This window comes from Gorilla gorilla, chromosome 19 (genome assembly GCF_029281585.2).
Source record: "Gorilla gorilla gorilla isolate KB3781 chromosome 19, NHGRI_mGorGor1-v2.1_pri, whole genome shotgun sequence".
NCBI lineage: Eukaryota > Metazoa > Chordata > Mammalia > Primates > Hominidae > Gorilla > Gorilla gorilla.
Window position 1 is genome coordinate 48,438,711 of NC_073243.2, and position 26,248 is coordinate 48,464,958.

Consider the following 26,248-nt stretch of genomic DNA (forward strand, 5'->3'; position numbering starts at 1 on the left):
TAGTGAAAGGTATAAATCTACAGATTCAAGAGGCTCAGCAAATCCAAATAGGACAAATTTTAAAAACATGCATACCCAGTCATCTCATAATACAACCACTGAAAACAAGATACAAAAAGAAAATTTCCAGAGAGCCAGAGAAATGATGACAGATTTCTTACTGAAAACCTGAGAGGCCAGAAGGAAATGGCACAAATTTTTCAAGTGATGAAAAATATAAATACTCAACAAATAATTATATACCCGGGAAAAAATGCTTCAGGAATAAATATGAAATAAAGTTATACTCAGATTAAAGAAAACTGAAAGAATTTGTTGCCGGGAGACCTACTCTAAAAGAATTGCTAAAAGACATTTTTCAGAGAGAGGGGAATGATACCATAAGAAAACTTGTAACAACAGAAATGAATAAAGAGCAAACGATGTGGTAAATATCTATGTAAATATCATAGACTGTTATTCCTTTGGAGTCTTTATGTGACTATATAGACTGTATGAGACTATAATACACAAGCAACTAAATGTATAGGAGTGGAGGTAAAGGGGCCTATATGGTGGCAAGGTTTCTGTATTCCACTTAAAGTGGTAAGATATACTGATTCTAAGTAGGCTGTGAAAGGTTAAGTATTGTAATCCCTGGAGCAACCATTAAAATGTTGACACAAAGAGGCCAGGTGTGGTGGCTCACACCTGTAATCCCAGCACTTTGGGAGGCTGAGGTGCGCGGATCACGAGGTCAGGAGATTGAGACCATCCTGGCTAACGTGGTGAAACCCCATCTCTACTAAAAATACAAAAAATTAGCCGGGTGTGTTGGTAGGCACCTGTAGTCCCAGTTTACTCGGGAGGCTGAGGCAGGAGAATGGCACGAACCCAGGAGGTGGAGGTTGCAGTGAGCCGAGATTGTGCCACTGCACTCCAGCCTGGGCGACAGAGTGAGACTCTGTCTCAAAAAAAAAAAAAAAAAAAAAAAAGAATTTGACACAAAGAAATATAGCCAAAAACACAGAAGATAAAATGAAGACATGTTTAAACGGCACAAATTAGGATAGAAATGGAGAAATTACTTAAAAAATGATTTTTAAAAGAGGCCTAAGTAAAACATATAAAATAACATTAAATGTAAGTGCTCTAAAAACACCAAGAAAGTCAGAGATTATCAGAATGCATAAAAAAAGACCCAACAATATTCTGCATACAAAAAATCCATTTTAACTATAATGATAAAGGTATGTTAAAAGGAAAAGTACAGAAAGAGAAATATTATGCACACACAAATCAAAAGACAGCTGAAAGGGCAATATTAATATCAGACAAAGTAGACTTCAAAGGAAAAAACTTACTAGAAATAAAGAGGAACATTACATAATTATAATTGATCAATTCACCAAGAAGAAATACCATCTAACTAATGTATTTGCATTTAACAACAGAGTTTCAAATTAGATTAAGCAAAAAGTCACAAAACTGAAAACAGAAATAGACAAATTCAAAATCATAGTTGGAGACTTCAACACTTCTTTTTCAATATCAATAGAGCTAGTAGACATTTGATCAGCCAGGATATGGAAGAAAAGAACAGCACCATTAAGTAGGTCTGACACGTACAGACTACTCTACCAAAAACAGCAAATACAAATCTTTTCATGTGCACATGAAATGTTCATCAAAATAAATCATATCTTTTGTCATAAAGCAAATAATAAAAAATTCAAAAGAATTGAAGTCTTTAGAAGTATGGAATTAGACTCAAAATCAATAACAGAACAAGAATAGGAAATTGTTCAGTGAGAAATTAAACCACACATTTCAAAATTATTCATAATTCAAAGGGGAAGTCTCCAGAATAATTGTAAAATATTTTTAACTAAATATAAATAAAAATACAACATGTCAAAATTTGTCAATGAAACAAAACATTTAAAAGCCTATTAATACAACAAATGGTCATATTTGAAAAGAAGGTCTCAAATCGCTAATCTAAATGGTTATATTGGAAAAGAAGCAAGATCTCAAATCACTAATCTAAGCTGATAATTTTTTTAAAAACTTTTAAGTTTGGGGGTACATGTGAAGATTTGTTACATAGGTAAACTCATATCACGGGAGTTTGTTATACAGATTATTTCATCCCCCAGGTATTAAGCCCAGTACCCAATAGTTATCTTTTCTGTTCCTCTCGCTCCTGCCTCCCTTCACCCTCAAGTAGAACCCAGTGTCTGTTGTTCCCATCTTTGTGTTAATAAGTTCTCATCACTTAGCTCCCACTTACAGTGGAATGCAGTATTTGGTTTTCTGTTCCTGAGTTAATTTGCTAAAGATAATAGCCTCCAGCTCCATCCATATTCCTGCAAAAGACATGATCTCATTATTGTTTATGGCTCCATAGTATTCCATGGTGTATATGTATCACATTTTCTTTATCTAATCTACCATTGATGGGCATTTCGATTGATTCCATGACTTTGCCATTGCGAACAGTGCTGCAATGATTATTTGCATGCATGTGTCTTTATGGTAGAATGATTTATATTCCTCTAGGTATATACCCAGTAATGGAGTTGCTGGGTCAAAAGGTAGATCTGCTTTTAGCTGTTTCAGAAATAGTCATACTGCTTTCCACAATGGTTGAACTAATTTACACTCCCACCAACAGTGTGTAAGTGTTCCCTTTTCTTTGTGAATTTAAAACTGTAATTCAATCCACCATACTGAAAGTCTAAAGAAGAAAAAACATATGATCATATTAATTGATGCAGACAAAGCACTTTACAAAATTAAAAAACATACAGCTAGCATCACACTCATTGGTGAAGCACTGAATGCCCTCCACTTAAGACTGGATACAAGAGAAGTGGTTCCACTTACATTGCTTTTATTACTGGGATTGTACTGGAAGTCCTAGCCAGTTCAATGCATCAGGAAGAAGATAAAAAGAGGCATACAGATTAGAAAGGAATAAATAACACTGTCTCTAGTCCAGACGACATGATTGCTTATGTGGAAATTCCCAGAAAATCTAGAGGAAAACTTCTGAAACCAATAAATAGTGTTGAAACTATTGGGCAACCATATACAAAAAAATGAAAAGAAAAAAGAACCTTGAAATTCTCACAACCTCACACCTTACTCAAAAATTAACTCCAAATGGATCATAGGTCTAAATGTAAAATTTAAAAAATAAAAATGTTAAAAGTAAATGTAGGAGAAAGCAGCCTGTATTTTCCCATATTACAAACTTTTCTGTATTACGAACTGTGGTTAGGCAAAGAATTCTTAGACATCTTACCAAAAGCATAATCAGTAACATTAAAAATTAATAAATTGAACTTCATCAAAATTAAAAATTTCTTTCTACAAAGACCTTGTTGAGAGAATGAAAAGACAACTCACAGATTGGATGAAAATATTTGTAAATCATGTATCTGACAGAGGACATGTATTCAGAACACATAAATAAGTCTCAAAATTCAACAATAAGAAAACAAGCAATTAAAAAGTATACACAGACTTGAACAAACACTTTACTTTTGAGGGAGATGCCAATTAAACCCATGACATACCACAACACGTCTATAAGAATGGCTCAAAAATCAAATGCAATACCAAGTGTTGGTGAGGATGAGGAGCAACTGGGATATCTCACACAATGCTTTTGGGAATGAAAACATTAAAGCCACTCTGGAAAATAGTTTGGCAGATTTTGGAAAGTTAAACATACATTTACCATATGTGCCAACAATCCCACTCCAAATGTCCTTCAACAGGTGGGTGAATAAACAAATAGAGGTACTTCCTTACAAAGGAATATTACTTTGTAATAAAGAGAAATAGGCTTGGATGAATCTCAAGGATATGTCAAGTGAAAAAAAAATTTCTAAAGGGCGCGTACTGTATGATTGCATGTGTGTGATATTCTGAAAAAGACAAAACTGTGATGGAGGACATATCAGTGATTGACATCAGTGTGGGTGGGGGCAGGGGTGTGACTACAACAGGAAAGAACGTGGGACTTTGCTGGGGGTGATGGAACTGCTCTGGGTCCTGATTGTGCTGGCAGTAGCTACATAAATTGACCCATGGGTTAAAATTCATGGAACTCTACACCAAAAAAAGACACTAATTTACTTTATGTTAATTTTTATTTAAAAGAGTTAGATGCAAAAAAAATTATCCCTAGACAATTATCTATAATAAAAACATTATAAAACCAGAGTGTACAAAGGGAAAGGAAACCTGAGAATTCTACTAGAGAAATAAACTTTGCCTTTGGGCTTTGACGTCTCCAGAGTGTGACTGTGAAGGGGCCTAGCAACCCGGACCAGGCAGTTCTCTCTGCCCAGGGCCTCTCCTGGTCGTGACCATGACGTGCTGAAGGAGCAGCTGTTGGAATGAACAAAGACTCTTTGTGTAGCTTGGTGTGGGTGTGAACTGTTTCTTGAGGCGGAAGTCAGAGGGATTGACTGATCTCAATCCCATGACAATGCCATACATGTCAGCCATCACTTGTGAACCAGGTAACTAACACCACCTTGCCCTGTTCTTTATACACTCGAAAACACTTTTATAAGTGCTGCCTCTTTCAAATGTCAAAGCATGTCTGTGACAGCTGGGGTGGGTATAATTATCTTCATTTTATGGAGGAGTTAGCAGACTGAGAGGTGGAGTGACTTCACTAAGGTCAAGCAGCAAGGGAAAAGCCCACAGGTAGGGACACAGGGATTCTGGCTTGTACTCTTCATTCACTCATTCATTCATCCATAGAAAAAATATTTATTGAGTGCCTACTATATGACAGGGAGTATAGTATACGATTCTTTAAATTCCATCTGAAAGAACAGACACACGTGTACATCTTCAAAGCAGGGTGTTAAATTATAAAGACCATATATGTGGCAAGAACAATGAATTGCAATGGGAGTGCTAGTTGCTGAGTGGTCAGGGCATACTTCATGAAGCGATGGGCTTTGATCTGAATACAGAAAGTGGAAGAGAAAGTGAGAGAGTATGGAAAAAGTTGAGATTGAGGGAGGTGCACAGTTGAAATGCAGTCTGTGTGGTGGCCAGCCTCCCAAATTGCCCCCAGTGATTTTTGCCTTCTGGTATTATGCCCTGCATAGTCTCTTCCCACACTGAATCAGGGTCATTCACATGAACAGTAGAGTATGGCAGAGGTGACAGTGAGGGATTTCTGAGGCCCGGTTATAAAGGGCATATGGCTTTACCTTGGCTCTTAAATCATTTATTCTGGGAGAAGTCAGCCACCATTCCATGAAGTCACTCAAGCAGCCATGAAGAGAGGCCTGCTTAGAGAGATACTGAGACATCTTGCCAACAGCCAGTACCAACTTGCCATCCACATGTGTGAACCACCTTGAGCCCCCAGTAAGTTTTCAGATGACTGCAAAGCCCAGCAGATATCTCAGTTCAACCCCAAGAGAAACCCCAAACCAAAACCACCCAGCTAAGCTGCTCCCCAAATTCCTGACCCACAGAAACCATGAGAGATATAAAAATGTACTGCTGTTTTAAGCCACTGAGTTTTGGAATGAGTTTTTACGCAGCATTAGGTAATAATAAAATGTATGAGCCAACTTGCAGAAGAAAGCAAACATGATACATGCTCACAAGCTAGTTCTTTCAGGCCAGGAAGGTGGAGGTTCCAGCAAGCTGGATACAAGGTAGAAAAGATCTGAACAAAGGCAATGGCAGAAAAGACTAAGAAGAAGAGACAAAATGGAAGACTGTCATTCAAGAGAGAATTCCCAGCTCACCCTGGGGGTTCTACACCTGAACAATTAACTGTTATTTCTGCTAACATTAACAATTCTGCTAATGCTATTAGCACAACTGTCTTAGGGAATACAGAGTGAGTTGTTTCCTTTATACCTTACTTTCTGTGCTGTGACAAACACTGGTTAGTCATGCACCATACCCATTTCCCTCTCTTCCCAGACACAATGCTCGATCATATTTTTCAGCTTCCTTTACAATCCCTTGTGGCTGTGTGGCTGCCTTCTGGAACACAAGCAGCAGTGGAATATGGCACTTCCAGGCCTAGTCCATGAAACTCCCTGCATGATCCTTTATCTTCCCTCTTCACCCTTGTGCTGATGCCATGCAGAAGATGGGAGTCCCTAGAGGATGGTAGATCCATCAGGTGAAAGACAGGGAGACAAATATCACAGGTTCTCACTCATATATACGAGCTAAAAAGGCTGATTTCATGGACATCAAGAGTACAATGATGGTGCCAAAGTCTGAGGAGGGTAGTGGTGAGGGGCAATATAGAGGGGCTGGTTCATGGATACAAAAATAAAAGTAGATACAAGGAATAAGATCTAGGGTTCAATAGCACAATAGGGTGACTATAGTTAGCAATAATTTATTGTGTATTTCAAAATAACTAGAAAAGTAGAATTGGAATGTTCCTAAAACAAAGAAATGATCAATGTTTTAGGTGAAGATGTCCCAATTACCCTGACTTGATCATGACACATTGTATGCTTGTATCAAAATATTACATGTACTCTATAAATATGTGCAACAGTTATGTATCCATAAAAATTAAAAATGTAGAAAAAGGTAAAAGATTGTGGGACCCCAAATTACCTCACAGAATGTCACCTGCAAAATACCTGCATTCAGCAAATATGTGAACCAGAAATAAATTTCTGTTGGGTAAAAAAATAAATACACTTGGAACAGTATAAAGTAAGTATAGGGAAAAATAGGATGGAGTAATGAATGATCCTATACACACACACACACACACACACACACACACACACACACACACACACACAACCTCTTAAGGTCCTGAGGAAAAATGATCAGTGACATGATTCACAGAGACAATGAGATTTTTAAAAAGGAGAAAGAAAATGGTTGCTCAGGAGAAGTATGACTACTTCCAGTACTGAAATCAGACAGAAGTCCTTCCATTGAGTCCTCATAAAAATGACACAACATAACATCATGAACAATGTCCCTCAACAACATCCTCACAGCCAGTAGAACAAGCTTAATAACTCCATTCCTTAGTGTGTCCTTCACTGAAGGATAAGGTAAGTGATAAACTGACATGTCAAAATCCAGTAAAATCAATTCTATAGATGATGGGGGAAAACATAAAGTTCAGTGGTTGAGTTAATCAGTTCTCTGTTGGTCTGGTTGTACTTAATAACAAATGGTAATACACTGTGACTCTCTTGGACAACCCGCCTCAACCAGTCCCAGATATCTAGCAGTTATGTATATAGTGTTGAGGGTGGGGAAAGGAGAGTAGGAAAGAACCAAATATCCTGGTGTAACTGCCCTGTGACCGTGCATTACCTCCCAGATCCCATCTGTCTGCTTGCAGTTGCCAGAGTGTTTCACCATCTCACGTATTTTGCTGTATTTCTTCTCCGTGCGTTTTCCAGGGGCAGTGCAATTAGGAACACTGACTAGAGAATAAGAAAGGAAGAATAATAGGGTATAAGTATAATTGTAAAAAGCCATTATGATATGCTTTCAAAGCCAGTAATCAGCACTCTTGCTTATCATGCAAATCACTATTAGTATTTTTATTTGAACTATAACTGTGTCTTGTTATTTGACAGAGTGCTTTTGAGAAAAACAGAACATCTGCCCACAATTGGATTCCTTTCCAAGCATTCCTTGGAGGAAGAGGAAAAGGATACATACGTCAGGAGGGTAATTTAATACTTGCAGTTAACATCTTGAAAAGGACCCATTGTAAGAGGGGAAGCTGAAGGGGATGAATTAAGAAACATGCTGAGTAACTTCTGGTTGTCCTTGAAAGCAAATATGGAGACTTTTTGTCTTTAAATTGGGAAGCTTCAAAATTGGTATTTTGCAAAATAAGAAGGTAATATGCCAATCTGGGAAATCAAGACTCTTTTGGAGAACAGGAATGATTTGAGAGTGGTTAGGCGGGGAAGTAAGGATGGAAGAAATGTGGAAGTAGGGAAGAGCTCTGGGCCTAGAGACCTGGGGGACTGATTTAGTAACTGTGTTCAGTGAATATTGTCAGTCATTTTAGTGAGCATTTAAAGAAAACTGGAGGAAAACTGATCTTTGGGCATGGTGGCACTTTCTAGAATGGGAAAAAATGGTATTGCAAGAGTAGTTTTGTAAGTCTCTGGATTTGGCGTGTGGCAGTGGGAGAATGTCTGGAATCAAATGCATTTAAAATATAAGTTGCACACCATGTCTAGTGATAGTCATTTAGATTCCCCTAGAGTCAGGCAAGCTAGCTGTGAATCTGACAACAAGATGGATAAATTATTATCCTGACAACTACAAATCTGGCAAGAGCTGGAGAAATTATTCTGGCAGTAATGACAGAAACAGGTCAGGCTTGGATTGAGCCAGAGCTAAGTAACAAATATTTCTAGTATTTTATGCAAAACCCCATTCAACCATTCTTCTTTCAGTTCAGTGAAGCTTAGAAACAATGAGAAACAATATTTATGTGACTTCGGAAGAATTCAGGAAACTGGCAAGGATGCCTGAAAATCAGGAGAATCAATGGGTGAAGATGGATTTATGCTAGTATTCTTTTGAGTGCTGCTGTAATCTTAGACTTCAGATTTTGCCTTCAGAGTGACATAAACCTAATAATCTTTCCCAGCCTTGGAAATATTTCTTCTCCTCCAATCTCCAAGGTGACTTCTTCTTCTTCCATCTCCTAAACTACTCTGTTTACTCCTAATACAATACTATATACTTCCTTGCTCCATAGATACAGCAGACACCATCTAGGTTGCACCCAACGTACAATTTATCCTTTCTCTTGGTAAATAAACCCCCAAATTTGTTTGGCAAGTCATCTTTTTCTGCCTGGCCCTGGGCTTCACTGGACAAGTCATGGAAATTCTATTCCTCTAGCCAGTCCCTTGCATAGGAATAAGCTTGTGATACCATTCCATGCACTAAGATATGAAGAGAAACTTATTGAGAGGTTTCTAGGGAAGGTTTCCTAGTTTTGAAAAAGAAATACATGGGGAAAAAATCATCATTTTGCTGCTGAATGCTATCATGTGCTTGGAACTAATCCAGGAAAAGTCAATTGAGTAACAACGGAAGAGTAGAAAGACTGAAAGAATGAACATCCTTGATGTCATTAGGGCCACTGAATCAACAAAGCTAGGACTTTCCATTTTAGGACTTTAAAAAGTTCTCATTGTTTAAGCAATTTTGAATTGAGTTTTCTATTACTTGCAGCTGAAAGTATGATAACTGATAAAATACATATTTGTAGGCTTTTACTCCTTATTTCATAGTAAACGTATTTGTGATTACCTACAGTACCTGCCATATACCAGCTGTCAAGGAATGATGGCTTCCTAAAGAGACAAATGCATGGATGGATAGATAGATGTGCTACATCTTAATACCAGCTGCATTGCTTCGCTCAGTGAATTGCATCACTATCCACCCAGGTGTGTAAGCCACATATCTCTTCTACATACTTTTCTATTTCTCCCTCCTTATAGCCAATCTATTTCCAAGTTCTGTTCATTTTGCCCTCTAGACTCATTCCAAATCCACTTCTTTTATCTCTATCACCATTCTATTTCAAGCTATCATCTTGTAATTGCTTTAGTACTGTAACCTTCTAACTAGCTTTGTGGGCTTTCTTAAATCTGTTCTCCATACAGCAGTCAAAGGGAATCTTTTCAAAATGCTAAATTTCCCATCTCTCCCACCTCCATTTTTTATTAAATGATGAAGAGGTAATTCCAAAATTCATAAGATGCCCACAAGGCCTGAATGGTCTGGGTCTTCTACCTCTGTAGGATACCTCTTGCCTGTGATAACCTAGCAAGACAGGCCTTCTGTTATTCCTTGAATGTGGCTTGCTTTGCGCCTGCTGTTCTCTATGGCTGTCAGGGTCTCCCCACTGGCACTCCTACACAATCACATACCCCATGTGTTCCATCCTCCATTTTTCAGCTCAGTCTTGCCTCTTCCAAAGAAGCACTTCTTCTTCTCTCTGAGCAGGCAACGCTCCCTTTTTTACACTTTTCTAATACCATGTACCTCTCAGTCATAGCCAAGATGATCATCCAACTGGGATACATTTTAAAGTGAATGAGGATGCTGTTAATAATTAGAGTGAGACAATAGGTATAAATAGAGATTGTTCTGGGATAACAGAAGATTTGGTCATTCTATTATTTTTATGTTCATTAGTACATTCACTTAAGGTCTGCCTCCCCTGACATTTCTACATGGGTGGGGACCATGTCCTTCTTTTTGCTGGCCATCATATTCCCCATGCCAGGTTCAATAATAGATAATCAATAAATATTTGTTGGAGCAATATGGGAACAAATAAATATGATAATTCAATTACCATTTTCCTTTTCTATTAATTTTTATTGTTCTCCTTAGACTTGTGTTAATGTAATGTTATGCTATATTCTTGCTTCTTGTTTTTTAATATCTCGTCATTCGGCACAGCTCTGCTTTATTGCTGACTCATTCAGTCAGCAAGTGTCTACTGAACATTTACTATGTGCTAAGCATGATTCCAGGGATTCAAGGGATACAGCAGCAAACAAGACACAATTTCTGCCCTCAAGAACTCACAGTCCCATGAAGGAGACAAATGAGGGCCACTAGGATTCTAGATCAGTTTCTTTCAGATGAATACCTAGCCAATCAGGGCTTGTCCTGGAAATGAAAGGGACAGTTTCAATTTCTTTCATTTCCTTCTCTGTCTGTTATTTCTCCTACTTCAGTTCCAAGGTCAGTATTTTCATGATTTCCATTCCTTGCTAAAACCTAGCTCAAGGAAACATTCAACTACTCTGCAGTAATTTCAGATTCTGGCAATATGTTAAAAATGATATTAATGCATATCAACTTGCAAGAAATAAATGGAAATCTTAAGATGCCTGAAATTAAGAGCTATAAGCTTAGAATCTGATCCTGAAGCTTCCCCATGGGTGGTTATCAAATTCAGTAATAGCTAGTAGTTTGGGCTTTAACATACGATCAGGCCAAGATATGAGGATGTGGGTCCTATGAGACACTGACTGGGAACTAGTACCCCTTCATGGAGCTGGGATGCTCAAAGGGATATAGCCTCAGTAATTAGGGGCATAGGGAAAAAATCTGCCCACCTTTACAGGCAGATGATGAAATTTGGTGTTCTGAACTATGAAAAAGAAAAAAATTCATTCCCAGAGAAATAAAAATATCACGCCTTTGCCTCATGCTGTGTTAAAGTTAGAATGTAAACTTCTGCAGTGATTTAGAAACTGTCAAGATGAGAAATTTACATAAAAATTAATCCTAGGACAGTCATATCATTGGAGTACCTGGTAGAAGTGAATAGGAAATCACTGTGAAGTGACACTTCCACAGTCTAGGCTACAAAGAATTTTTGTAGGAAGCTTTCTATTGAAGGTGAGTTTATAATCCAAGATATAGGCAAAAAAAAAAAAAATCTAGGATAGAAACCCTGTAATCTACACTAAAAGAAGTATCACCTGGAAAAGATGATGTCTTGAGTAGAATCTCTTGGATACAGATTCTGAGATGGAGATTTGCATGCAGGAGGTTTATTGGATAGTGCTTTAAGGCGCAACACCTTGAGGACATGAAAGAAATGGGATTAGTAACAAGACGATACAGTGATACAGTTGCAACAGAGACCTCAGTTGATCCTTCAAGGATCTGTGGAGCTGGGATGGACCTTAAGAATTATCCCAAATTGAAACAATTAGACTGGGCTTTTGTACCTCAACATTAGCCAGTTATTGAATGCAAGTTGCCCCTGCAAAGAGGTCAAAAACTTGGGAAAGATAGCCCCTTTTGGCCAAAGACAATTTCCAGAGGGAGGCAGAAGTGGGCTATCAGCAGCCAATGCACACAGCAGTGGGGAAATGAGTGCCTTGGTCCTGAAAGGGGTCTAGGAGTTGGGGACTCCAAGCAGTAAGGAACAACATCCACTGCAGACTGCCCTCTTGAACTAGCCAGATCCATTTACATTTGCATTTTGTGGTAAGTTTGAACCATCTGGGAAGAGCATCAATAGGTTCCTGGTTGGTCTTAATTCCTGGGGAAATTTATGTAAGGAGTTAGTGGAGAAAGTTAGCTATTCCTGCTGCCGCAACTGCTGTTGACCCTTGAACAACACAGGTCTGAAATGTGCAGGGCCAGTTCGTGTGGATTTTCCTCCACTTCTGTCACCTTTAAGACAGCAAGATCAACTCCTCCTCTTCCTTCTCCTCCTCAGCCCACTTAGCATGAAGATGACAAGGCTGAAGGCCTTTATGATGATCCACTTCCACTTAATGAACTGTAAATGTATTTTCTTTTCTTCATGATTTTCTTAATAACATTTTCTTTTCCGTAGCTTGCTTTATTATAAGAATACAGTGCATATAACGTAACATATGTGTTAATCAACTGTTTACATTATAGGTAAACCTTCTCTACAGTAGTCTATTATGAGTTAAGGTTTTGGAAAACCAAAAGTTATATGTGAATTTTTGCCTACTCAGAGGTCAGAGCTCCTAACTCTCAAGTCCTTGAGGATCAACTGTAGTTAGGTTTAAGAGCACAACTAGTTTTCATGATGTCCTTCTAGACATTCTGATTCTCTTCACTCCTAGCAAGCACCTCTCATGATCTTAGTAGCTTAACTATGGAAACTGAGGATTTAAGTCTCTGATTACCACGCCTTTCTGAGGCTGTGTCTATTGCACTTACCCATTAACCATCCAAATTAGGCAACAGAGTATCAAGAGACTCCCCAGTGGTTCATCTGAGTTTGAAACATATTCTTGCTTTTCTTCATTATGTAACAGCAGCTATACTAGCCGTATCTCCTCCAAATGATCAGTACGAATTATTCCTGCAAGGATGGTTTGTCCTTCCCTTGCCTGCTGGCTTCTTGAGATGAGGAGCCCTAAGAGACCTGTTGGCAGCCACATAGTTTAAAGTGAAATGGGATTCTCATCATATCCCCCAGTGGCAGCATTCATCCACTGGGAATCAGAACTTTTACCACAGAGCCTAAAGTTGTAAGAATGGGAAGCACAAATTCCACAAGTGGGTCACTGTGAGTGACAGTAAGATACAATGACAGAAAATAAAAATGATTAGTTAAGAAACATGGTGGATAGACTGTAAAGATCCGGTACACATGATACGAAACAAATATAACAGGAATACTTCATGTGGGATGGGAAATAAGCAAAGTGAAACATGGCAGGTTAAAAGCAGAAAATAATATGGTAGAAATAAAACCAAATGTATACAATCACAATAAATATAAATGGACTAAAGCCAATAATCAGATCACAGAGATGCTTAGATTGGCTGTTAAAATCCAATTGTGTAAAAGAGACGTATCTAAAACATAATGGCACAGAAGATTAAAAGTTAAGGGATGAGAAAAATTCATTACAACAATTCTCATCAAAAGAAAGCTATTGTGTTTATATTTATCAAACAAATTAGTTTTTAAAGCAAAACACATTTTGATGGATAAAAAGGGTCTTAAAAAAGCATTTAACAGGAAGATGTATATTTTTGAATATATATATACTTAACAGCATAGACTAAAAATATATAAAGAAATTCAGAGGTGGTGGCAACCTACCTAAAGTGCTACATCTTCTATGAGTTTTGCATTTTCACAAGGCTTAAGACCTCATATCCACACACAAAGATTAGATTTACGAGAGTGGTTGGCCAGGCGTGGTGGCTCACACCTGTAATCCTAGCACTCTGGCAGGCCAAGGCGAGCAGATCACAAAGTCAGGAGATTGAGACCATCCTGGCCAACATGGTGAAACCCCATCTGTACTAAAAATACAAAAATTAGCTGGGCATGGTGGTGTGTGCCTGTAATCCCAGCTACTCAGGAGGCTGAGGCAAGAGAATCGCTTGAGCCAGGGAGTCAGAGATTGCAATGAGCCAAGATCGCACCACTGCACTCCAGCCTGGCAACAGAGTGAGACTCCATCTCAAAAAAAAAAAAAGAGAGAGAGAGAGAGAGTAGTTGTTGGATTGATGTAATCCTAACTATTCAGAAGCAAGGTTAATTTATAAATACATTCTGGGAAGTGATTAAATAGATCCTTTTTCATCTCATTAAGTTTGTTTGCCAAGTACAGCTGTGTTTATGAAGTTGAGTTTTTGCTTACTGATTCTAGGAAGTAAATTTAGTAAATGAATTGTGGAATCGAGCTGAAATTTCATAAAGAAATATAAAACCTGAGCAATTGTCAAAGATTCATGCCCCATGGTAGACTTTCCAGGTAAGTTTCTTACAAAACTAAAATAAGTTTTGATAACTTCGGATTGGCTGACAGCTCTATAACAAAGCCAAATTCTGGAAATATAACTTTTTTAATGTTTTGTCTTTTTGGGTGTGTGGGGGTTATTTATTTATTTATTTATTTATTTATTTATTTATTTTGCTTGGCTAGACCAAACTAAATCTCAGCAGCATGAGTTATACAATCACAATCTCAATTTTAAAAGTCCCTCCCATGGACTCAAATTCTAAGAGAACCACACACCTCTGGTTTTCAATATCTATTTACCAAGTCAGACAATCTCTTCTCTCTCACATGTGGGTTCTTCCCTTCCCCTTCTTTAGGTCTCTGTGATCTTCTCACACATTCTTGCTTGTGCTTTCTAAAATAAAAATAAAAGTGAATAGATTTATCAGGGATTAAATCGGGCAGGATTTTGTAACTGGTACTACTATGACAGGATAAGGGGGTAGAGAGAGAGAGAGGAGAGGGAGGGAGAGATGAAGAGAGAGAGACAGAGAACATGAGCACTGAGGCTTTTTGCAGGGGAATAGATCTTGAGAGGGGGTAGTGATAGATATGCTCTTGATGGCCTCGCTAAAGGGGAGATTTGGCTGCTAAATTTGACCTTGCTCCCAAGTAATTGATGAGACGTAACATTATCATCAGAATGATGGTAATGAGCTATAGACGCAGACTCTCTGCCTGTGGAGATTGCGGACAAAATAGACTTTAAGGCAAAACGCATTATTCAGGCTAAAAAGACTCATTACATGAATTCCTGTTAGGAAAGCTTTGGTGGGGTTATTTGATTATAGCGGGCTCAGTTCTTGCACATCTGAAAAGCAGGAAAATTCAATGGGGGAAAAAAGGTGTATTAAACTACACTTGGTGATGATGTCTGTGCCTCAAGTTTCCTTTCTCTTGTTATCATAAAGAGCTGATTTTCACTAGTCCCTCAAAATCAGGTTCAATATCAAGTTCATTATTAGGCTCTGTCTTATTACACTTTTGGTGCTGCATCTCTTGACACTTGAAAATGCCAACTATTCTTCTCGTTGTGAATTTAGAATAAATTAACTTCTTCATTTCTGCTTTCTTTACATTCTTTCTTGAGGATTTTCCTTTGAAGAAGATGCTTGTAGGCCGGGCGCAGTGGCTCACGCTTGTAATCCCAGCACTTTGGGAGGCTGAGGCAGGCAGATCACGAGGTCAGGAGATCGAGACCATCCTGGCTAACACGGTGAAACCCCGTCTCTGCTAAAAATATAAAAAATTAGCAGGGCGTGGTGGTGGGCGCCTGTAGTCCCAGCTATTCGGGAGGGTGAGGCAGAAGAATGGCATGAACTCAGGAGGCGGAGGTTGCTGTAAGCCGAGATCGTGCCACTGCACTCCAGCCTGGGTGACAGACTGAGACTCCGTCTCAAAAAAGAAAAAGAAAAAGAAAAAGATGTTTGTATTTTTATCCACAGTGATCTCACTAGACATTTTTAAGTTAAGGCATCTAGTTTCTGATCTATAGTTTGTCTTCTTAAATGAGAGTTCAGTCATGCATGTTTGACAAGCTCTATCTCTGGAATTTTGGTTCACCTTGGCAAATGTTCTCACTGAATCTGGAAGCAATTTCTCATTGTTTCTTTCTCTCTTGCTCTCCCTTTCATGTTCCCTCTTACTCTCTCTTTCTCTGTTTGGCAGCAGTCTTTCTACTGGTGTCTACGTTTTATTGATTTATGGTAATAGATGACCAGCCCTTTCTATCATTTACAGGTTGACCCCCTTCATTGAGGTTTTTCTGACACCGACACAAAAGATATAAGCACAGATAACCTTGTAAATTCAAAGGCTGATTCCACTGAGTTAAAATTCTATAACATGCAAGTGCTGAAACTTGACACTAATGGAAATTTAAACCAACAGCTCAGTGCTTAAAAATTCACACCGTGAATGTTTGCCACAAATCTAGGTTTGTGAATCTGGGTTGGTGACGTCTCTATTTTAGACCCATGGCCTTCAAACTCTGCTGTGCATCAGAATGCTTCAGCATGCTGATTCAAAATACAGACTCCGGGCCCCATCCCTAGAAACTGATGCAGGGATTCTACGGGCAGGGTCTTGGAGGGTCTATATTTTGAAAAACTCTGCAGCTGATTCTAATACAGATCATACTTCAATCTCCATGAAAGGGGTTGAGAAAGAGAAAAGCAGCTCCTGACACCCAGCTGGACCTTGGTGTTGATAGATGCTGGCCTGGCACTGACAGGTAGGCCTTGGTGAACTAGACAATTTCATAGAACAAGGCCATCAGACAAGGCCATTCTGACCATGATGAATCAAGACAAAAACAAGACCACTTATAACCATATCTGAACTCAGAAAAAAACAAGAACAATGCCCAAAGCACGAAACACCAAACATCTCCCTCTCCCATCTAACATGAGTGACTGCCGCTACTTTACCAATGATAGATCTATCCTTGTTCTATTCTGGCCTGCCTATAGATTTACTGACATGCATAATCATAGAGTTATTCATGCTGCCTCACAGCATCCAATCCAGAGCAAAGCCCTACTTCCTGAATCCTCCCCAAAATCACTGAACCCAAGCCCAAATCCCATACTGTCTTTTCTAACACTCTCTCACTGAGATGCCCCTATAATTTCTGTGGTTGCTTTCTCCCTCACTGCAATAAGTAATTCATCCAACTAGTTTAGCTACAGGCGTCCTCCTGATGGCCATTGGCTGGAAGACATTGACAAGGCTCACCAGGTAGACCAGCGCTTTCCATGCTCCCTCTGTGCCCAAGATGTGCTGACCATTCATGGCTACCAAGCCACTCAGGGGCCTTATAGTAACCCCAGGAAATTTCTGAGCCCTGCCATGGAAATGTATGTGTACTTACTGTATCCATCATGATTCACACTGGACAGTACACACCATAGGGGTAACTGAGGAGGAGAATTCGATGAATTTGCAAAGGCATTGTCCATAAAGGATGATGAAGCACCAGGGACTAGCAACAACAGGGAACTGTTACCACTGCCAGGCCTGAGGGGTCAAAAGCAAGGAGAGGTTACCAGAGACTAGTGGGGAGCCATGAAGAGGGCTACTCAATAGGAGCCATGGCTTTATACACACTTGGGGCCCCACCCCTGGAGAGTGAGGCAGTGATTCTCGGGACAGAGCCTTGGGGGTCTGCATTTTGAAAAGTTCTGTGGGTGATTCTAATGCAGATCACACTTCAACCACCATGAAAGGGGCAGGAAAGGGACCTCCCTATGGCATGGCTAGAAGAGGAACACAGCCACTGTGGCCAGGAGAGTGGGGCTGGAGACAAACACCTGACTTCTCTCTCCTGCGTCCCTTGATCTCCTGCCTAGCATCTCTGTAGACGACAACTGAAGCCAGAGGCTGCAGTACATCCCATTTTATTTTGCCTCAGTATCCATTTTGAATCTAGGTTTAACTTTCTCATACTGAAGGCAGGGCTTGGACACAGTTCTCCACCTCCTCTTTCTCCGTGTGGTTGATCCAGATACCTCTCTTACACCGCCACCTCTTGGTGATCTCCTTCTTACGGCACAGCTAGATACAACCCATTTGACTTGCTCCACTGGCCCCCACGCCCTGCATAAACTGTGCAGATATGCCGCAGTGACGACTTCTCAGTCACTGTGTGACTCCTCCACGGAACTCATGCCTGCTTGCTCTAAATCCACCAGTTAGAACCTGCTAGGGTAACGCCCTGGACCCCAAGAAAAGTTTCAACCTGTAAGTTCCTCTCTGTCTCCCTCCGCCTGTCTCTCTTGCTTCCCACTCACTGGTTGAACACTCTTGTTCCTAATGGCTCCCCACTTCCTGTTGGCCCTGAGAAGTGTGCTGCCCTCTTCTCTCCAAGAACTGTAAATAACGAAAAATACTTCTGATATTTCATGCGTTTTGTTGTGCTGCCTCCTCTGCGTCTCACCTGACCGACACACGAGAACATAATGTCTTTCCGGGTCAGGGCTCTCCTATGGAGTGGCCATCTTGGTAAAAACAAACTGGACACAGACCAGACAAGAGCCACAAGGGCGTCTGCCAGAATAAACACATTTCCTGTGAGAAGAACACCTGGTCAGGGGCCAGGCGCTTAGGAATCACGCTGACTGCCAGGATAAAGTATCCCGTGAAAGGCACACTGTAAACGTCCACAACCACCTCCCCTGAAGACCTGTCAGGACAGGGACCGAGTTCCTAGTCACTCTCCTAAGAGGGATCCTAGAACCACATTGGAGGAACTACAACAGAGGGCAAGAAGGCCCATTACACGGTCCATCTGGTCACCCTCGGAAGATCCAGCGCAGAGTAGAAACAGAACAGAGAGCCAGGATAGGCTGTGCACTTACAAAGAGTCTACTTTGTTTAATCATAAGCCTGCTTATGCCACCTGTATTGTAGATATGTAATGTTATCAAATATTATGTCAATCGACAAGTACAAAAACAGAGTCCTTGTTTCTATGAAAACTAAGTTGGATGCTTTAAAAAAACTTAATAACAACAACAATAATAACGGTAAACCAATGTTTGTGCTAATTACTTGTAACAGTACTTGCCAAGTACTGTTCTAAATGGCTTTAAAAAACACAAATGTGTTCTCCTACTGTTCTGGTGGCCAAAACTCCAAAATGGGTCTTACTGGACTAACGTTAAGGTGTCAGCCCGGGCTGCGTTCTTTCAGGAGGCTGCCGGGGAGCATCTGTTGCTTCCGTTTTCCAGCTTCTAGAGGCAGCCCAGATTCCGTGGTTCAGGCCCCCCTCCAGCAATCACATTACTCCAACCTCTGCTTCTATCACTCTGACCCTGACACTCTGACCCCCCTCTCTGACCCTGACACTCCCACTTCCCTTGTAATTACACCTGAATAATCCATTTTAATCTCCTGTCTCAAAATCAGAGATAATTGCATCAGCAAAGTCTCTTTGCCAATAAGGTAATATATTTACAGGTTCCAGGGATTCAGATGTATATTTCCCAAAAACGAGGACTCCTATATAACCAGAATATAATCATCAAAAGGAGAAAATTCACGCTAGTACATTACTACCATCTAATCCTCAGGCCCCATTCCAACTTTAAAAGTTGTGCCAATATTGTTCTTTATCCTAAAAATCCAGTTACGAATCATAGATTGTAATTAGCTGCCGTGTCTCTTTAACCTTCTTCAATCGGGAAAGGATCCTCGATTTCTATTGACTTTCATGACCTTGACAGTTCTGAAGACTACAGGCCAGTTATTTCATAGACTATTCCTCAATTTGAATTTGTCCAGTGTTTCCTCATTCTTTTATTCAGGAAGATCATACAAGTGAAGTGAGGCTGTGTTCCTTTCAACGAAGCTAATCAGGTACCACGCCATTTTTATTTGTCTCTCTCCTGATGATACTCAGTTGGATCACTTGATTAAGGTGGAACCAGAAAGACTTTTCCTGTAAAGCTATTTTTTCTTCATACTTAATAAATAATTTGTGAGGAGGTATTTTGAAACTATGTACATACCCTGTTCCTCATCAAACTTTCAATGCATTCTTTATTATCTCTGTAAGGATTTTATTCATGGGTTATAATCTATTAATAGATTCTATTATGTATATTATAATTTAATATAATTTAAATATTTATATTATTATATAATTGTAATGTAATATGTAACTATTTATATTATAATTAATCGTTATATTAATTATTTTGATGCTTAAATCAAAATCCTTTATCCTACTGACAATCAGGATATCCTTAAATAGGATGAAGGATTTTGATTTAAGCATCAAAATAATTAATATAACTATTAATTATAAAGTTACATATTACATTATAATTATATTATATAATAATGTAAATAAATTATATTAAATTGTAATTAATATATATAATAGAATCTATTAATAGATTGTAACCTATTAATAAAATCCTTAAGGGGGATCCTACTGACAATCCTTTATCAGTAGCATTTCCCTTAAGCTGGCTTTGACATATTCTCATTATTCTCTGAGTACTTCCATGCTTTTGGCACAAGATGTTCCAGGTTCATCTTGTGCTTTCCCTGCCCCAGTCTTGGAATCAGCAAGTCCTCCAAGGAGTGTCCTGGCTCCTTTTAGCTGGGAATAGTATTAGAAACCAAGACCCGGGTTCTAGGTATGCTCATCACTATGGGTGCTTACAGCCAATGAAGCGAAGAAATGTATATTATGTATATACTTGCTTCAGTTGCTATTTATATTGAAAATTGTGAGTCACATTGATAACTCCAATTCCAAACCAATACAACAAAGTTCATTCTAGTTTTCTCCCTTTCCATATTAGATGTAGGGGAGGGATTATTTTGCCTGCTACATTTATGAACTCATTTAACCCCTGCAACATCCTCATGATTTAAATTAAGAAAAAATTATTGTACCCCCCAAACACTATAGTGTGTATTTCAAATGGTTCAGGAGGAAAAAAAGTTCTTTGTATTCTACTGCAATATATAAGTTTGGGATTATTTTAACATTTTAATAAGTTTATGTCTACAAAAACCTTTTTTGGATCAATAGACTATAAGATAAAATAGTGTTCATAGTATTCCTTGTCATCTGAATGAGATAAAGGCATTAACCATTTTCCAAATTGTGGGGAAGGAGAGAGAAGGAGAAAGAAAGGGAGAGACAAGATTTTAATCTCAGAATGGTAGGAGCTGAGAAAGGTGATTTATGTTGGCTTATCTTTAAGGATCTGGTCTCATGATTCAGAGCTGCAATCTTCAGCTTGCCATTTGGTTCATCATCTTCATGTGGTCACTTGACAGCCATCCAGGCCTGAGGTCCACTCAAAAACTAGAGGATCCTGATTAGCTAATCAGCCATCTTGGTTGGAAGACAGTTCATCAATATGGCAGAACCTATTACTCTAAAACTAACAATTGAATGAACTTCTTGAGGCTTCTGAAGACAGCCCCCTCAGTGAGAGAAAAACAGAAGAGAACTGTGATAACTCACTGGGATTTCAGAGATCTCTGGTCGAAGTTTCTGACTTTACAGACAAAGAAACTGAAGCATAAAGTGGTGAAGGATTTGGACAAGGCTTCACAGTGGTTAAGTGTCAGGACCTGGAAAACACTCACATTCCCACGTACATCTTCAACGGCATGCCAGAATTAACTTGGGTGCTCATGACTCTGTTGCATGTAGCAACAGCCTTTATCAAGTTTGCACTGGAAGTCCACTTTATCCCAAAGGATTAGGGGTGGGAGTTGTTTGGTTTCTTAATAAAATCAGTGAAAGTGGGGAAATCATAAAAGGTGGTATATAAATACCTTAAACTTTTTTTTTGACAGTTTTTCTTTGGGAGTTAATCTGCTGATTAGTTTCGGGCTTTCTTGCATAAGCCTCAGTCATGATGCACCTTCTCTAATTTTTACTCTCCGTTTTCTAAGGAGGAGTTAGAACTTAAAGATATTTGTCAAACAATTTGAGTGCAGAACCATTCTGCATTTTAATTTTTTTCCCTTTCACTCTTTTAGAATTGTCTCATCCATGTTTTCTTAGATGTGTGACTTAACTTCTCTGTGCCTCAGTTGCCCTTTCTGCAAAATTAGATACTCCAGGCTCATCTTGTATTTTCTTCACTTCAACCCAGAAATCAGCCATTTCTCCAAAGAGTCCTGGTTCCTTTTAGTGGAGGATGAAATTAGAAGCCAAGATCTGGGTCCTTCATATGCTTATCACTATTGGATTATTGATGTTCCTAGGTCTTCATAACAGACAGAGCTAAGGAATGTATGTTACATATCTACTTATTTCTATGTCTGTTTATATGTATTAAAAACATAATCACACTGATATCTCTGATTCCAAACCAACACCACAAAATCTGTTCTAGTTTTCCCCCTTTCAATCATTGTAACTCCCTTCTCCAACCATGAAGAATCCAGCTTGCATCATCCTTAATAGATTTACTTCTTTGATTAATATTCCTGTATATAACCAATCAATTTACGCTACCATTCTCTTGCTATGTGGACTCAGTCACCCCATGCTCAGCCACCTATCCGCATGGACAACCTCCAAACTCTAAGTGGGCTCTGACACCTTTGCTGGGCCACGTGCACACTAGGATGCCCACTTTATCCTGACCAGGCTCTGACTTGCCATGCCACACTGGCCTGCCCTGTGTGGACATCCTCCTTACTCTGTTTGGGCTTTAACTCCCAGGCTGGGCCAATTCCATGCTTGTGACCATGCATTACCTTGCCTAGGCTCTGATACCCAACGTCAAGCAGCTTTGCTCTTCCTTACACAAGGCTCAGTACACAGAGCTCTCATGTCCACTCTGTCTTTGTAGCTTCCTCGTTCTTTTGGATTAGATGCCAATCTTGCTCTTCATCATCTAAAAAACCTTAGGAATGAATTGTCCAGGAAGACAAAAAGATGAGAAGAAGATCTCCTTTTTGTTTTTAATACTTTCTCTGACAATGAAGATAGTCAGTAGGGTAAAGAAACAGAAGGGAATATTTGAATTCAGCAGGACATTTTGGTGCTTCACATCTTGACCTGTAGTACGTAGGGGAACTTATTTCCAGATTTAGTTATTCCCAAAAGTGTATTGTCACCAAAAGACACTATCTCTTCACTCAGAGCATGCTCAGTATTCAAATATTCAACTGCCATAATTGCCAAGATCACTAATTGATAGATACTGTCCTTTATTTCTTTTTCACTTCATTCTCACATTAGCATGAAGGACTTACCTACTCATGGTATTTAGCTCTTTATGTATCTTTGATAGACTCTTGAAGGGCTGACACACAAGGGTATGCTATAATCAGTGTGGGCTTAGAAGTTAGATGCATTCAAATCATTCTAATTTATCAGCTGTGTGAATTTGAGGAAGTTATTCACCTTTGCATGTCTTGATTTCTTTAACTTTAAAATAGGTGGCAATATCTATCCTTTGTTATAAGAAAAAAAAAAATATATATATGCAATGTAGTAAAGCACCCTCTAAACATTCATTCCTATCACTTCTAACTCCTTGGAAAAGCCCCATGTGTGACTGTGTGTGTGTGTGCATGCGTGCAACTGTCTGGCTCTCTCTTCATTCTTTTTTCTTTGACAGCTGTGACCATGTAAAAGACTACAGGCATGTAAAATTAATCAATAATACCAGTTCTGAGAACCATAAAGTTAGCCTAATTTCTCATTGAACTTTAAATAAATGTATCACCTACTTTTCTCAGAAGTCTTTGACTCAATGAGCACTACCTGGATTTCCCTGAAAATCTTGATTCTTGACAGTTTCAGGACTGTCCTCAGGCCTCTAGCAGCATCCGAATGGTATTCTCATTATTGCCAATACAGGGGAAGGCAGAAGCATCATTCTGTAAATATGCCTCTTTCTGTACTCAATTTACCAAGAGTACATCCTGCCACCCACTTGTGTGAAACTCCTCCAGTGCCCTGGCTTGCCTGCCTCACTCTATCTCTCAACTACTTAGTGTCAAGCTGTGGGGATTCGCTGTTCCTTCCGTGTTTCAAAAACCATTCTTAAAGAAGTCAAACTGGAAAACCTTGGAAGAGTTTATTGGTCCAGTCTGCCCCAGTGAGTTGGAGAAATCTATTTTTGTTGCCATATAAAAATATTCTATGATCTCCTGCATTACATTCTTGTCTTTGAACCACTTTTGTTGAAACAATACTTTTTCTTTGGTTATTTTGTTATAATTTTGTAGTATAAAACCCTTCCTCTGATTACACTGGAGCCTTGTGCTGAGTGAAATACAGTGTCTCTCTCATGTGATGAGATGGAAATTATCCTTGCCCCCATGACACCAGAGTAAAATGGGAAACTGCACTTGTGTAATCATCAGAGTACAGCCCATATAAGAGGAGTATAGAATTGTTCCCTTTTTAGGGGGTTTAATTAAAATCATTACTTAAAAATAAGCATCATGACAACATCATGACTGGGCTATTTTCAAACCATGGAACACCTTTGAGAATTCAGGGTTCCATTAGAAAAGTGCCTCTTGGTTTATACATGTATGTTTGCTGGATTCAAAAATTTAAAGGAGTCTATTAATCTTCTGGTAATGGCCGCACTGATCATTTTATAGTTGTCTAAAAATGAGAGGCATATCAAAATAATTTAATATTTTATAATATTTTAGAGGGTCATTATAAGATGTTCACTTTTACTCAGTAAGGATTAAATAACCAAGTCTATGTTTTTTATTGCTGATTTCTACGATTAAAGCAAGTACATATAAGCTGAGCTGATTGCAATATAAAGAATTATTCTCTTGGGTCCTACTTGTATTCATTCTCTTCCTACATTTAAAAAACCCATTCATCAATGACTCTGCAGCAGCACCAGGACTTAGCATGCGCATATTATCATCTCATATCCCATTGCAGTCTTCCAAAATCATGCGTGTGCATGTGGGTATGTAGGTACCCACCCACACTCACAGACACATATATACACATGCAGGCACTTATAATGGCATCCAAACATATTTACCCATAATTACATCCTAGGCATTCTATCGGACACAGATATTTTTGCATTCATTTATGGAACCTGCAAATAAGCCATGCTAATGTTTGGAGTCTTAAAGCAAACTGTAATCTTCTAAACAGTGAGGTGAACCTCAGAGGCAGTAGTCTTTTGATATGCAGCATAAGTGAAATGCTGCATAATATAAAATGATGGTGCTATTAATCCTACGGCACTGGTGGTGCCCAGCTCCCCCCACCCCACTATTGATACCAACACCATTGTCTCTGGCTTTAAACTTCATCAGTATGCAAACAGAGTGTCACTATGATGGGTGGTAACTTGGTTGGATGCACTTTCTACATTTCTGGCAAATGAGTATAATTATTTTCAGAGCTGCGGGCAACTCATGCATGTTTTATCCCCCATCTGGACCGGCACGGTACACAATAGTGATAAAAGATGATTTTCCCCCTTGGATGTTCACAGGCCATCATCGACACAGTCCTGATGAAATGGCCATGTATCCCCTAGCAGTTCTATATCTGCCACAGCTTGACAACAAAATTATTTCCCCATAGTACTAAAACACTTCAAATATTCAAGCCCTCTGTGCATATATTTGTGTTTTGAAGCATTCAGCGTTAACATAATGTGGTAATTTATAAACTGACAAATTAACTATGCAGAAATCACAGAGAGGCCTTATGAGGTCTGCAAAGCAGCAGAAAAGAAAGCAGAAGCTTTTTGCGCTCTGTAATAATAATAATCCTATCAACTGTCGCAGATTGCCTGGCCTCCCATTGTTAGAGCCGCTCACTCTGAAGCTTGCTTACTGTAGGTGATTACGCCTGAGATGCCCCACTCACCTCAACGCCAGCGAGGAGGCTCAGCTCAGGACTTCCCAGTGCCACCCCTCTCCAGGTCTGGGGCTAATGGGGAAAAGGGCCTCAATGAAACACACAAGTTGCCCATATCGGTCACTGAGGAGCAAACATGGAGGTGTGGAATGGAATTTGGAAACGGGACATGCGCCTTCCAGACAGGAATTTCATGTAGGACTGGCAAAATCAAAAACAGCAAAACTGAGATTATGCATGTGGAAGCCAGATCCGCCTTCTTTGTTTCGTGGTTATAAAATCATGTGAATGATTAAAATCCGTCATCTCACTGCCTGCTCTAGCAAATGCTGGCGCTCCTTACAGACCCACTATTGATCCTCAGACAGACGGTTGAAAGGAGGCAGCATTCGTCAAAGGACGCAAAAGAGCGCATTTTCACTTTTATTGTATTAACTTAATTCTCTTTCAGATGAATTAAAGACTAATTTTGCTAGACCAAGGGGAGAGTCTGTGCATCTTCTGCTGCCCCCATCTGTTTAACATGTAGATTCTTAGAGGGCAGGATTAATTTTTAGAGGCAAGAAAGTATTTACAAATTCCTTGT

General features: G+C 39.3%; 1 long non-coding RNA gene across 3 annotated transcripts in view; it reads right to left on the reverse strand.

Annotated features, from left to right (window-relative positions):
- Positions 1–1,063: 1,063 nt before the first annotated feature.
- The window catches only part of LOC129528107 (uncharacterized), a 124,700-nt gene continuing 99,515 nt past the window's right edge, over positions 1,064–26,248 (reverse strand). For 2 of the 3 annotated variants that reach the window (XR_008673321.2, XR_010131758.1), the window contains exons 2-6: positions 14,577–14,670; positions 12,733–12,940; positions 11,508–11,608; positions 7,336–7,448; positions 1,064–6,137 (exon numbers count right to left, since the gene is read on the reverse strand). This is a non-coding gene — a long non-coding RNA (uncharacterized lncRNA). Of the gene's footprint in view, positions 6,138–7,335; positions 7,449–11,507; positions 11,609–12,732; positions 12,941–14,576; positions 14,671–25,671; positions 25,822–26,248 lie in introns of those variants that run through there. The other variant, XR_010131757.1, reaches the window with a different exon arrangement.